The sequence below is a fragment of the Dendropsophus ebraccatus genome, chromosome 15, assembly GCF_027789765.1.
Source record: "Dendropsophus ebraccatus isolate aDenEbr1 chromosome 15, aDenEbr1.pat, whole genome shotgun sequence".
NCBI classification, from domain to species: domain Eukaryota; kingdom Metazoa; phylum Chordata; class Amphibia; order Anura; family Hylidae; genus Dendropsophus; species Dendropsophus ebraccatus.
This window is the reverse complement of record NC_091468.1, coordinates 68,580,757-68,595,987: the sequence shown is the minus strand read 5'-3', so window position 1 is coordinate 68,595,987 and position 15,231 is coordinate 68,580,757. Positions and strand designations below refer to the sequence as shown.

At 42.8% G+C, this 15,231-nt stretch overlaps 1 protein-coding gene across 1 annotated transcript in view; it reads left to right on the top strand.

Moving 5' to 3' along the window:
• Positions 1-551: 551 nt before the first annotated feature.
• Positions 552-15,231, top strand: part of SYNE1 (spectrin repeat containing nuclear envelope protein 1) — a 385,540-nt gene continuing 370,860 nt past the window's right edge. Inside the window, exon 1 of the mRNA XM_069955314.1 lies at positions 552-692. The gene's annotated coding sequence lies outside the window, so the exon portion shown is untranslated. The remainder of the gene's footprint in view (positions 693-15,231) is intronic.

The window sequence follows — 15,231 nt, the reverse complement described above, 5'->3', positions numbered from 1 at the left end:
GGGAGACTGCCCTTCAAATAAACACCGCGACAGATCATAGGCAAGAGCCTAAAGGCCCTATTCCACGGAACTTTTTCGAACGATTATCGTTCATACAATCGTTCAAACGACCGCTTGTTAACGATATTCGTTCTGTGGAATAGCTATAAACGAGCGAACGACAACAGCAAAATCGTCGTTGAGTTGTTTACTATCTTTTTTCAACATGTTGGAAAAAAAATCGTTGGTCTTTCAACAATAATTTGTTAATCTTTTCGTTGAATAAAAAATTTTTCAGTCGTTCTTGAAATGTCTACCTACATTTCCCCACGTTTTAAACGACCATGTAACGACCGCAAAAAAATCGTTACAATACAGATATCGTTCACGTTCCCACACGTATTATGTGTTATCGTTCGCTTAAAAAAATCGTTAAATGCTCGTTAACGAGCGGTTGTTTGAGCGAGTCTATGAACGATAATCGTTTCGTGAAATAGGGCTATTAGGGAGGGAGGCTTCACGGCTTGACCTCGAAGCTCAATCTTCTTTTTTCTTTTCTTCTCTCCACAGCTACTGGCGAACTGAAGCAGAGGCCAGAATCACCCAGATTTATACTGCTTTCAAAGCCCGCCGAAACTGACAGGACCAATCATGTCGTTGCTCCAGGGGAATTCTGCCTAGCAACATGCCTAAAAAGGAAAGCTTCAATAGAGGTTAGCACCATTCCGCCCCCAACTTACAGGTGGGGTGCAGACCAAACCATTACCTACACATTTACATACATACCAGGGGTAACCTACGGGGGGTTCCTACTAGCAACCATGCTCCCACAGAGATCAGTGACCCATAGTACCTATGGTTGGAGGGGCAGCAAGGGGGGGCCATGATTGCCCATGCTGCCCCTTCACATCCATTTCAGGGGGCTTTTTCATACTGCTGGTACTGCAGATCTCTTAGCTCGGCCTTTTTCGAAGGAAATAAAAAAAACAACAACAATATACTTCAGCCCTATTACACTGAGCAATAATCTCACCATTCAGGACAATTCTGCAGATCATCGCTCCGTGTAATAAGGACAATGATCAGATGATGGCAACGGTCGTTGGCTGAACGTTTATTTAGGTTGTGTAAAATGATCGGCCGCTGGGCACACATCGCTACATGCAATCTGAAGTAATGGTTGGTACCTACTAAATGTGGTTCAAGGAAGGACAAGCAGTTAAGTGGCAAAAATGGTCATGGGCAACCAAGGCACATTGAAATGCATGGGTAGCAAGAGATAGCTCCCCAAAAAGTTTTAAAAAACAGATATAAGACATCAGTTAACGTACCTCTCAGTTAGTGTTCTCTGAACCTGAGCACTCACCATTTCACTTCCAGCTTCTCGAGAAGTTGGATGCCTATGGCTGTATCCATGTTTTCCAGGATTCCGTAAAATGCCGAGCGATCGGGTTCGGAGAGTGTTGCCGTACCCGTACAGTTTGGCTCAACACTACTCCGATTGTGTAACTGTAGAGTGTCCAGTGTGACAGACGGCCCTACAGTGGGTATGGATCATGGAGCAATGGAGGAGGGTTGACTAATTTTCTTTGACATCATGTGGATGACTATAGGTGTATACCTCACTTATCAAGGAAAGAGATGCCACCAGGATGCACTATGGGAAGAACAACAGCTGGTGGAGGCAGTGTGGTGCAGTAGGCAATGTTCTGCTGGGAAACCATGGGTACTGGCATTTGTTTGTATTTTACTTTGACATATACCGCCTACCTAAATGGGTATTCCTATCTCATCTCAACTAACATAGTTATACTTGTAGAAGTCCTCAAGTTAAATATTTTAGCAAATACATTTTTGCCTCCTTCTCCTGATGCTGCTCTTTCCTCCCATTGTTGACACATCGTTGTCTAGGTTACCGACCACCACTCTGCTCTAAAAGCAGTGGTCTCGCTGGTATATATTCATCTATAATGTAAATGTATAGAGGCATACCTCTCTTTCTCTCTCTCTATATATATACAGCCTTTTATATCTCTGAGCAGCACTACGCAGCAACCTTGTTGTGGGTGCCAGCAGGTAGTCGTGACCAAGACTTCTAAGTATCCAAGGAATCGCTCACAGCACACCGGAGTTTAAAAAACAAACGTGATTTTTATTGCATCGTGATACAGCACTTATTTGCTGTGCTGTATCACGATACAATAAAAATCATGTTTAAAAAAAATATATATATCAATATATATATATATATATATATATATATATATATATATATATAATCTCAATATATATATATATATAAATATATATGTATATAATATATATATATATATATAATATATCAAAACTATGGCATAGCATTGACAAGTGTATGCAATCCAATAAATGCATATAATAATAAATAAAAATATATATTTTTAAAAAAATATGTCATAGCCCCTCCCCCAATAAAAATTAAAGTCACTCCCCTTCCCATTGTTTAAATAAAAGACAACAATAGAACATATTATATGTCATAGCGTGTGTAATTCTCTGATCGATTAATATATAAAAGTATTGTAAAAAGTGATCAATATGTCCAATCTACTCAAATATAGTACTAATAAAAACCACAATGTAAAAACTGTTTGCAAAAAAAAAAGTTTTACTGTTAAAAAAATAGTAAAACATTAGAAAAGCTATATAACCTGCATATCACTGTATACAGACTGACCTATAGAATTAACATATCATGTCAGTCTTAGGCTATGTTCAGACGCTGTAAGATAACGGTCGTTCTGTGACCTGGCCGGGTCAGAAAAGATCATCCAGGCCAGTACTGCAGTCCCGGCCGGATGATCTTTACTGCCGCAGAATTCGGATGCGGGCACATCCATGCGTGCCTGCATCAGAATTCCGGAGCCGGAGCCGCACGCTCCATTGTGTGAACTGACAGGGTTTTCTCCATAGTGTGCACTGAATAGCGGCCGCAGAAGACATGTTACTTTTTTCCGGCGCCACTAGGAATCCCGGCCGGAGTGTATACTATGGGGGAGATTTATCAAACATGGTGTAAAGTGAGACTGGCTCAGTCGCCCCCGGCAACCAATCAGATTCCACCTTTCATTTTCCAAAGAGCCTGTGAGGAATGAAAGGTGGAATCTGATTGGTTGCTAGGGGCAACTGGGCCAGCTTCACTTTACACCATGTTTGATAAATCTGCCCCTATGTGTATACACTCCGGCTGGGATTCCTTAGAAGGCAGCACTACGTAAGTTCATTAGTAATCACGGCCGTTGTTACAACGGCCGGGATTATTACGAATCTTATGCAGTGGGAACATGGCCTAAATGTAAAGTGCATTATCTAAACACGGAAACATGTCATTTTTTACAATCTCACCCTATAAATAATATTTTTGGACTTCCTTCATACATTTTACATACAATTTTTTTTTAGCCTGGGTGGCATTGCATTGAAATCAGTGCAATGCTGCCCGCTCCATGCACCACACTGACAATGGCCGTTGTTCGGCTGTGCAATAGAATAACCATGTTAATTAATAACGGCTGCCGTTCCACGAACATTCAAACACCGGCCGTGGTTTGGCCAGTATACTGAGTGTCAACACAGCCTAAGGGTCCTATTCCACGGGCCGATGGGGGCCCGATCAACAATGTAAACGAGCGCCGATCTGCTAGATCGGTGCTCGTTTACTGGGCCTATTCCATGGCCCGATAATCGTTTAGCGAGGGCTGCAGGGACATTGTTACCAATGTCATACTTTACATATCCAGGCTGCAGGTCTTCTCCTGCGCTCCTTCTCCTGCGCGCAGCAGCAGCAGCTTCAGAGTGGCCTGTCTGAGTTGCGGCGGTCCTGGCCAGTGGTTGGCTGAGCAGTCTGTCAGCTGAGACAGGCCGCTCTGAAGCTGCTGCTGTGCACGGGACCCAGGAGAAGGAGCGCAGGAGAAGACCTGCAGCCTGGATAGGTAATGTATGACGTATGTAATAAATAATAGAAAATACTCCATGTTCTCATCGCTATAAATACCTGAACATTCACAAAATCCGAGTAAACATCAACGGCCACAGAGGGAAAGGTAAATGGCTAATGAGCAGTTTGGTCAAGCTGCTTTGTGTCATGCTTTCTGCCCTAATCTCATCACGTTAGCCGAGGTCTGAGATCTGGCATGCATCATATCCTTCCTGAAAGACAATGGTTCCTGCAAATGCAGTTTTGCTTTGTAAAGAAAAAGAAAATCTGCTTCTATGACTCATGATAAATTGCTGGTGAACTTTCCAGATTAGATTTGGAAGAAAGAATAGTCTGTCTTGCAGTTAAACAAAAATGATCATTTGCAATTGTCTGAGGGAGCAGTGGAGAATTCTTTACTGAAGAAATGTCAAGGAGGACTGCACGCTGCAAGGAGGTACTCCGCCTCAACAAGTACATATGAGTAAGAGACACAACAAACAGCATTAAAGGGGAACTATCAGCAGGTTAGACCGATCCAGGGGTGTAACAACGGCCATAGCAGCCGTATCGGGGGCCGCCACATCAGGGCCTAGTGATAGGTCATCATACTACTCAAGAAGATGCCTACCATGAATGACACTAAATAGGAGATGCCTATTTTGGGGGACATTAGCTATGGGGGATACCAGGGGAGATGTCTACCATATGCTATCTAGTGGGCGGAGGACTAACAAACAGTGGGATGGGGGGGGGGAGAAGGGGGCCCATTCAAAAGTTTCCTACGGAGCCCAGCCCTTTTTAGTTATGCCCCTGGACAAAGCTAACCTGCTGATATGTCCCTATTGCATAGGAGAAGCTGAAGAGGAAGGTATGTCTCTTATAGTTTTTCTCCTACCTTCCTCCTCGGCACCAATCTGGTGCAGTTAGTAGTTTGCTCCACGGTCCAATAAGACCGTTAGGATAGGAACCATAAGACCCATCTAGGATAAGCTTAGAAGGTCAGCAACACTATTAAGGTTACTATGGGGTCCTATGAATCCTGTACTGGCTCCTCTAAGACGCTGTCCTGGGAATGGGTGGGAGCTATAGAGGATTGTCCTGGGGTGTTTTTTTTTGTAAGCCGCCACAGTGAGCGCCATGAAGTGCCATAGCTTGTACCATGGACGTGTATATTAGTCTGGCTCTCTAAAACCATTCCAATTTCTCATGTGGCGTAGGTGGTGCCCTCTCCAGGATTAGATTTTGGTGCCCACCCCTAGTACTATCAGAATGTCAGAACCAGCAGGACATGAAACCTAAAAGAGAAAGCAATTACCAATGATACCACTACATAATACCACCACACCATGACCACTATCACTACCACTACAGACCCTATAAAAGAGTGCAGTTACATCCAGTGACTCACAGGGGCATCTTTTCTGATCAGTGTCCTTCACTTTTCTTTTTTCTCTTCATCCAGCCCGTGTCATCTTGAAGTCTGGCCATGAATCCTCTCTCCAAAAATCTACTCCTTGGCTCCTTGCTACAACACATATATTATTTAGAACCCTCTGTGCACCCATTTTAATGCCCCCCTGTACCCCCACATAATAGGTATGCTAGTAGTAGTATAGGACCCTTTATGCTATAGGCTCCTCTGAGCAGTCCCTTTATAGTATCAGGCCCCTATGTGCAGTCCCCATATAGTATAATCTCTCATTGTGCAGCAACCATAATATAGTATAGCCTTCTCCCCCTGTGTAGCAGCCTCATATAGTACAAAACCCTCCCCCACTACGTAGCAGCCCCCGTATAGTATAGGCCTTCATTGTTCAACATCCCCATATAGTATAGGCCCCCCTGTGCTGTAGAAGACCCAATATAATATATAGGCTGTGCTGGCCTACTGTGCGGTGTTTCTGTCCATAAGATGGTCGACATGGAGAAACCTGTTACCATGCCCCGTCCCCCAGTGACCTCCATATGTATGTAGATAGGCTTACTGTATAATGTTTGCAGCAAAGGCGTAGCTTGGGTTGACAGCTCCACGAGGCAAGGTAAAGTATTGCACTCCAAGATGCCCCCTTAGCAGTGCACTTAACCCCTAAGATTGCACCCAGCAGTGCATTTAACCCCCCAAGATTGCCCCCTCAGCAGTGCACGTAAAGGAGAAGTCTGGCAGGGGTGTGAAAATTCATATTAGGCAGGGGGTGGAAGGAAAATAACAAAGAACATATACTTACCAGACCTTGTGCCCACATTACTGAGCTTCCGCACCCCGCTGGGTGTAATGTTCTCTCGGCTGTGAGGTATGTCAACCGGGTGTTTACGTAGGTGCAAAGGTTGTGGAGCTGTGTGAGTACCGGGACAGATAAATATACCTTCTTTATTATGTTCCCCCCAACCCCCGTCACCGAACTTCTCCTTTAACCCTCCATTAATTGTATGCACAGCTGTAGAGTTAAAGGGTTAAATGTGTTGTACCATGTTTTTTATGCTGACCACTAGGAGGTGCTCTTTCTGTCTCTCCTATTCTTTTCTTCCTCTCTCTTACCCACACTCAGCCCCACCACTCACAGGAAAGTACACAAAAGCCCCTGTAGGAGGAGTTAAACTGGTGGAGGAAGTGAGTTTAGTCTCTAGTTAGTTTTTAGTGAGGGAGGACACAACAAAACCAGTTCCTGCAGAAGTTAATCCAGGGTCTGGCTATGGCCAGGACCCCTGACAGGGACCAAAGAAAGATGCTGAGAGATATTTTTTCTATACAAGCAGCCACTACTTTCACGATGCAGAGCTAAATTACCTTAAAGGGGGAGCCGCCACTTAGGGACACCCTAGCCCATCTTGGGAATGTGTCTCAAAAGTGCAAGGCAGACTCCTGAACCAAGGGGAGCTGACCTCAGTAGGACAAAGCTACCATAGCAAAATGTCTACATATCCTACTGCACAGCGAGGGTCGACTGTGAAGTCTCGGGCACCTGCTACACCCAGATAACTGACACCTGGGGCTCATGCTCCTAGGACGGGTTCTACAAAACTAGGGGGCAGAAGGTGGTCAGACATAAGTCTAAACGTGAGTATGAGTATCACTTATCTACTTATATCTACTCTTTAGTTCCGGCAGAGTACAGGATCTAGATTGGGCAAGGACTCCTCTGGCAACTCCTCTCCTCTTCTCTCTACCTCTACAAAGCATGTGCATATTTTTTCTATACAAGCAGCCACTACTTTCACGATGCAGTGCTAAATAACCTTAAAGGGGGAGCCGATACTTAGGGACACCCTAGCCCACCTTGGGAATGTGTCTCAAAAGTGCAAGGCAGACTCCTGAACCAAGGGGAGCTGACCCCAGTCGGACAAAGCTACCATAGTAAAATGTCTACGTATCCTACTGCACAGCAAGGGTCGACTGTGAAGTCTCGGGCACCTGCTACACCCAGATAACTGACACCTTGGGCTCATGCTACCCACCTAGGACGGGTTCTACAACACTAGGGGGCAGAAGGTGGTCAGACATAAGTCTAAACGTGAGTACAAGTATCACTTATCTACTTATATCTACTCTTTAGTTCCGGCAGAGTACAGGATCTAGATTGGGCAAGGACACCTCTGGCAACTCCTCTCCTCTTCTCTCTACCTCTACAAAGCACTACTACTTCCTACAAAGTTCTTACTTTCTTCAAGCACCTATTAAGTCCATGTTATTGTCAGCACCCAAGTTTGTCAAGATTTTTTCTGCGTGGAGTGTGCCTGCAGTCTCCTACAGGCGGCATGTGATGAAATTACTCCATTGCCCTCAACCCACAGGAGAAGTTGTGCGCTGCTCTGGCTTACAGGAGCCGGCACATTCGTCACCGTCCTGTGTCTGGTGTTTCTTGTGTAAATCTTAGTATGTTACATTTATTAAAAATAAACTACCTGTTGCCATGGTTCATTATCGAATGTCAAACCTGTGACTTCTCAGAGGAGCGAGAGCTAAGACTAGAGATCTGCTGATGTTAGCAAGTAGCGGCTGCCATGCAGGTTCATTTTCTTACCACCTGGTCTTTTTGTACAATGAACGTTCGCAATTTACCCAAGAAAATAACAAACTTCTTCAAGCTAAAAGAATGCCGGTAAAATCAATGGAAAACAAATTACAGGAACTACTTCCAAAAATCCATAGAAAATATTACAACAAACCTCGTCCAGGGCGTACGTCAGTCATATTGATGTTACACTACAAGCTGTAGCCTCCCTACACAATAAGGAGTGACCGTCAGAGAAGACAATGCACATAATATCTGTGTAATCCTACTGACTCAGAGGTCACTGGTGGCCACATCTGCTTCTGGAGATCATCATGGCAAACAATGGGATCCACTAATAAATGAAATATCGTCCATAGCTGTCATGTAGATCACCGGCCTTCTGGATTACTGTAATCTAACTGGAAGTTATGGAAAACACCTCTATGTTTTGTCTGCATTTAAAAAGGGTTATCAGGCACTACAAAAACATGGCCACTTTCTTCCAGGGACAGCACCGCTCTTGTCTCCAGTTTGGGTGCAAGTTTTGTAACTTAGTTCCATTGAAGTGAAAGGAGCTTAGTTGCAAACCACACCTGACCTGGAGACAAGCGGTGCTGTCTCTGGAAGAAATTCATGTTTTTGTAGTGCTGGAAAACTCCAGAATGACTTAAAAGAAAAGTTCCATGAAAATAAAAACAGGCAGACAGGGGGGTGGGGAACTTGAAAAACAATGTATACTTACCAGTCCCCATACCTCCATAGCACTGCTCCCGGGTTGGATGTCCGCTGGCTGTCATTTTAGGTTGGAATGTGTGTATGTCATGTACCCAGCTCTTTCAGCTGCAACGCCACGGCCCGGGTAAGTGATTGCCCGCTCAGCCAGTCACTGATTGGTGCAGAGTCCCGCCCCAGTCACGGATTGGCTGAGCAGGCAATCACCAAACCAGGTACTTAAGGGTAAGTATAATTTCAAAATCTCCTGTCAGTTTTGCTCTGCAATTCTAAAGCAAGAGGTATAGGGAATTCCTGGAATTCCATAGACTTGTATTGCAACTAACAAGCTAGTCTAATGTCGTGATGGGGTAAATATGTGGGAGAAGCCAGAAAGCCATGTAGGCTATTTAAAGGGGTACTCTAAAGACAAAAAAAAGTTTTTTTTAGATCAACTGGAGTCAAAAAGTTATTAGTAAAATTTTAAAATCTCAAGTCTTCCAGTACTTATCAGCTTCTGTATGTCCTGCAGGATGTGGTGTATTCTTTCCAGTCTAAAACCGGAGTACCCCTTTAACTAAAGATGAACGATTTCTCGTTAGTCGTTTGATTATTGCCTGCATTTACACAAATTGATTCTTGTTTAAATTCAAACGATATAATGATAATTTGCACGATGATCGTCTCGTGTAATAGGGCCCTTACACACTTTTCTCCCAGTATTAAAGCATCAAACGCTTCGAGAAAAATTACGATATATTATTTAATGTACAGGAGTTATTGCCACAAGCGTATCCTGTAAAAATGTTCCATGTGAAAAACATGATTTTTCAATGAGGTATAAATGTTCCGATTATACGACTGTCCTGGTAGTCTACAGCATCACAGACCCCCTGCTGCTTGCACATTAGTGTCAGATTCAATGGAACGTTCACTAAAATCTGCAACATCAAACCATCTGTCATGACTTATCCTAATGCTCATGTTAGATTGACCATTGATTGATCATTTACATATACTGCCGCACCGATGCTTTTGTCTGTGAGTGTAACACGTCCAAAAAACTCAAACAAGAATATCAGTTTTTATAAATCTACACCAATGACTTATATAGTGTCCCTTTAATTAAAACGACTCTAACCTCAAAGTAAATAAATGGTAAAGTCACCAATATCGATCGTATGAATACAATGTCTATTTAGCTCTCTATTGGGTGGTGTAGAGCTAAATATTCTGTGTTAATCTCTGGTGCCCTCTAGTGGCGAAATGTAACAGAAAAAAAAATCAGATTGTATTATGATTATGATTCTGCATTTAAACTCTACTTTTTCACATTTGTCATTATTTTCTGGTTGCTGTTGCGTCGTGTATGTGTTATTTGAATGTTGGGAACTTTTAAGAACAATGTGGATGGGACTTTTCACATAAGCATTTTTTAAAATACAATTTCTATAGAGAGGTGATCATTGACTGCCCCTGCTGAACAGCCTCCTAGCATTGTGGGGGAGGCCTCCATATAGTGGGGCCCTCTGGGAGAGTCTAGACCGTTTTCAAAAGTTAAGTACATGTTAAAGGGGTTATCCGGGCAAAAATAATAATAATTAATAAAAAGCATGCGGGTATACTCACCTCTTGCACTATATGTTATCCGGTGCTCCAGTGGCCATATGTACACTTTTTCCAGCGCTGCCCATGTTCATTTACAATGTAAAGCCAGTAAACTACATTTCCCATTAGCTGCGTTTAAGGGGTTAATAACAGGCTGCAGCACAACCGCCCATGATGTACCTGCACGGCATAGGTCATCTAGGGGTTAATTGTTTCTGAGTAGAATTCTTCAGAACACATTGAATGGATGAGTGAAAGAATTTTTCTTCGACAAATCTGCCCTTCTTCATCCCGACTGATGGGCGGCATTTTTAGTTTACTGTGATTTAGTTTAATCAAATTTCCATCTCTATCTGAAGCTCATCCGCACTCACGGTGTATTCAATAAAGTATTAAAAAACTACTGTATAATAAATTAAATATTGGGCTATGTTCCCAGGCCCAGTAAGCGAGCGACAATCTATTAGATTTAGGTTTATAGCACTGATCGGCCCACCCATGTAATAGGACCCTAACAGTCTTACCGGACTGCGGAGTAAATGACTAACTGCACTGGAAGGGCTCCGAGGATGAAGGTAAGAGACATACTATAAGACACATACCCTCATCCTCGGTGCTCCGTGCACAATAGGGACATATCAGCAGCTTAGATTCATCTCACCTGCTGATAGTTTACCTTTAACATATAATATTAATAATATTACTGAAATGTGAATTTCCTTTGTTTTTGTACTAGTAATAGTTTCCTGTTCTGTTTTACACTATTTACTTATTATTTTTTATATCCTCTCTGGTAATTTTATATATGAATAAAATAAGATTACATTCCATGAAGGAGCTGGATAGAAACCATTCTCCTGCTTTATATATTACATATAATAGAACATTCTTCATCCCCATTCTATTCCAAGGACCTGACTGGTGTTTGTGTATTATTATTGTGCTGTATTCCTGAATATCCCAGACTGAATAGCTGAAATCTCACAGTAAAGCCATGTCAAGTAGATTTCTGAAGGTCAAGGTTCCTTAAAGATCTGAACCAAAGGAAATCCACAAATTGTAAGTCCGTCAACTATGATGAACAACCTAAAATCACATCCATTCAAGTCACATATGTAATTGTGTAACTGTGCAGACGGGATGGAAATTTTTAGTAGCAGAAACTTTCAAAAAAAACTTTTAAAAAGTCACCAAAAAGCACTATAGTCATGTGTCTTCTGTGCCCATAGGTGAGTCCAGCACTGGCCGTATTATTATTATTATTATTATTATTACTTTTTTTTTTACTAAGCACAGTTTTACATAGTTTTAAGTTGTAGGAGTAAGTTAACCTGTAGCTTTTCATTAAAGTGAATCTACCATCAGGTACATTTGCTTTAAGTGTTGCTCATGAATAGACCAGCACCAATGCCGAATGCTTGTGCCGTGGTATTTTTTTTTAAAGCATGGCCCGGTTAATGTGCACAGCGCCGGTCTATGACTGAGCATCAACCCGGGCTGAAGCATTGGAGACAGGTTGGCCCACTCCCAGTGGGAGGAAAACCCCGATGAGGCAGCTCCATTACAATCAATAGAGCTGTGTCATAGAGGGGCGGGTGTTTCCTCCCACTGGGAGTGGCCCAACCTGTCTCCAGTGCTTCAGCCCAGTGCTCAGTAATAGACCGGCACCGTGCACGTCAACCGGGCCATGGTTAAAAAAAAAAAGACCACAGCATTGGCATCCCCTTACTGGTTCTGGTCTATTCATGTGCAACACTTAAAGTGAATGTACCTGATGGTACATTTGTTTTAAGGGTAGCTTCACACGTTCCGGATCAGCAGCGGATTTCACAATGCGAGTTTGCAGCGAATCTGCTGAGGATCCATGGGGGTTACATATCCGTAAGCCAGCCTCTTTAACCGCCCGCCACCCGCAGCCCAGGCCTGAAGCTGCCCGGCACTGATTGGCTGATGAGGAGCAAGGGGAGCCGGGTGCTTCACACAGCCGCGGCACTGAGCAGGTAATGTGTATGCTTCGGGCCAGGGCAGCAGGCAGCGGGACGCAGGGGTTAAAGGGGCCAGGTCACATACAGGCAGTGGAATGAAAATTCTGCTGCGAGTATGTGACCCATTCAGCTTCACACTACCAGGATCCGCAGCCGATTTTGCTGAAAACTTGCATCGTGAAATCCGCTGCGGATCCGGTACATGTGAAGCTACCCTAAGGGTAAATTTACACGGGCGGATCCACAGTGGATTTTACGCTGCGAATTTGCAATGAAATCTGTTGTGGATCCTATGCCGATGACTTTCAGCAAGGATACATACTCGCAGCGGGATTACCACCCCTTCCCCCAACCTCCCCCCCCCCCACCCCCACTGGCTAGAGCATACTTTTACCTGCTCTGCATTCCGGCTTGCTTCGAGGGTTCTCAGATGGACGTCCTGCTCAGCCAATCAGTGCGCTGCCCCGCCTTAGTCACTGATTGGCTGTACGGGACGTGAAGATGCTGGGAGCCCGGACGGCTGGGGGTTAATGGCACTGTCATGTACATACTCCCTGCGGGATTATGCCGGCGGGGGGTGTTAATCTCGCTGCGAGTATGCATCCTCACTGAAAGTCATCGGCATAGGATCCACAGCGGATTTCGTTTGTGTGAATTTACCCTAAAAAGAATGTCCAGGACAACCTACCTTCCGCTTTCATAATTTTCCAATCAGATGGGTTGTATGGCTGTTTAAAAAAAAAACACGTCCGTTATTGCATCATTTTAATTGACTTCAATGATTTGCATTGAAGTCTATAAAATAACAGAAATGATTTGCACATAGTGTATTAAATAACGGAACGTCTTTCGAGACAGACGTCAAATAATGTTCTTTTGCAAACATCTATTGCGAACAACGGACGTTATTTTTCAGTTGTTTACACACAGTTATTCCCTTTTCACCATCTTTACTATGAAATCCAATGGGCTTTTCAATTAAAGACACATCCAAAGGGCGATCAGTCCACTTAAACAAGAATAATGTACCAGTGGCCGTTATTGCTAAATAAATCGCCAAAATAACGGACGTCACTTTTGAAAAATTATAAACGGAGAAATAAAAACATTGTGTGAGCATAGCCCTTTTCATCTCTTTCGGTAAGAGGACGCAGCTACTTGTCGTCTTGAATATTTTCTCCAGTCTAATCCAAATCGTAATCGAATTAATGGAATATTTAATCAAATTAAAGCGTTTTTCTTAACGGTCAGAATAGTTTCTTGTAACTTCCGTACGGCTTTGCTCTTCTGCTGTCCCCATAATGCCGTGAAATAGAAGGAAAAATATGGTTTGATTCTATCTTGCTGGGGGAGGGGTATTTGTTAATGCTTCCACTTGATTTCCCATAGACTCCTATACTAGAATTTTGACAAAGGACACAAACTTTTTTCTTTATTTTTGTGCAACTTAACAAGATCAGTTCACTAGTTGTCCTTCCAGATCCACAAAACCTACCTTTCTTTTTAAAAATCCTGAGTCCATAGTCTAGCCAGCATTGCTGACCAGGAGACCTCTCTTCCCTGGCTTGCAGCAAGGGGTATCAGACAGGACCCCCTCTATGACACCTACGGACACTGGATTACTGTGTTGTATATTGCTTTACTGTGCAGATGAAATTTTAGATTCAGGAAGGAATGTTTCCTGTTTTCAAATTCAAATAAGGAAATAGTTACTTGGCATCCTTCATGTAATACTTCTTCATGACACAATGGTAATTCACACTGTAAGTTTAAAGAGGTAGTGCGGCGAACATTATTCACTAAATAACACACATTACAGTTATACAACATATGTTAGTGAATGGCCCCCTTCCCCGTGTCCCACCACCCCCGGAAGTTTAATGCACTATACATACCTAATTCATGTCGACCCCAGCCACCATCTTGGGGACAATGACGTCGTCTTCGGGAGGCCGGCTGGACCGCATCAGCCCTCCTTCATGCCAGCCCCCTCTGCCGCGTCATCAGCTGCTCAGCCGCGATTTAACAAGTTTTAGTATCGACTCTAATCAGTAAAACAAAATTTAGGTGTCACATTCCCTTTAAGAATTTTTGGTGAGTGCCGCTGTTTTTTATACATTCTCCCTCAGTCTAAGCTATATTTAATACTGTAGACTATCTCTCTGAGGATCACTGCTGTGCCGCCTCCTACCCCTCTGACCATCCCTTCTAATGGTGGGGAAACCCCATTTCATATATTCGATAGTACCCATTTAATTGTAAAAGAAAACCTGATTCATTTATGGCGTTTTCTTTATCTTTATTACAAATGTCCAAATTAATTACAGCACCTGCGTTTCATATTTACACATCGCATCTAGGAATGATAAGAATCATGTTGCCCAAAAAAAAAAATCACAAAGGCCTATTTAAAGTTTACAACATTACACTGTATTTTATAAGTACGGCTATACATTGTATATCTATAAAAGTGTTATACTAGATAAAAAATAATAAATAGAATTTAAAAAAAAAGCGTGATATTTTTGAAAAGCTAAATCAAACAGTTTATATTGTATTTAATAAAGATTATTGCAATATTGTACTTTGTAGCTCAAGGTGCCATTTAAACATGATACTTCTCAAGCTAACATAAAGCGTGGGATAGTCACCCCCTCCTGGCAGTTCCATTCTGGATGCTGGTCCCGGTCCCGGCACAGATCATGGTGCAAAAAATGGCGCCCCAAATAGCCCCCAAAAAATAAAAGCATTATAAGCATGGTAATAGAGCAATTTTAAGAACATTTAAGGGGAGATTTATCAAACTGGTGTAAAGTAGAATTGTCTTGGTTGCCCCTAGACAATTCTACTTTCACCAGTTTGATTCCACCTTTCATTCCTCGCAGATTCTTCGAAAAGTAAAAGGTGGAATCTGATTGGTTGCTAGGGGCAACTGAGCTAAATCTTCTTTACACCAGTTTGATAAATCTTCCCCTTAGTTTTAAAAAAAAAGTTTTCTTTT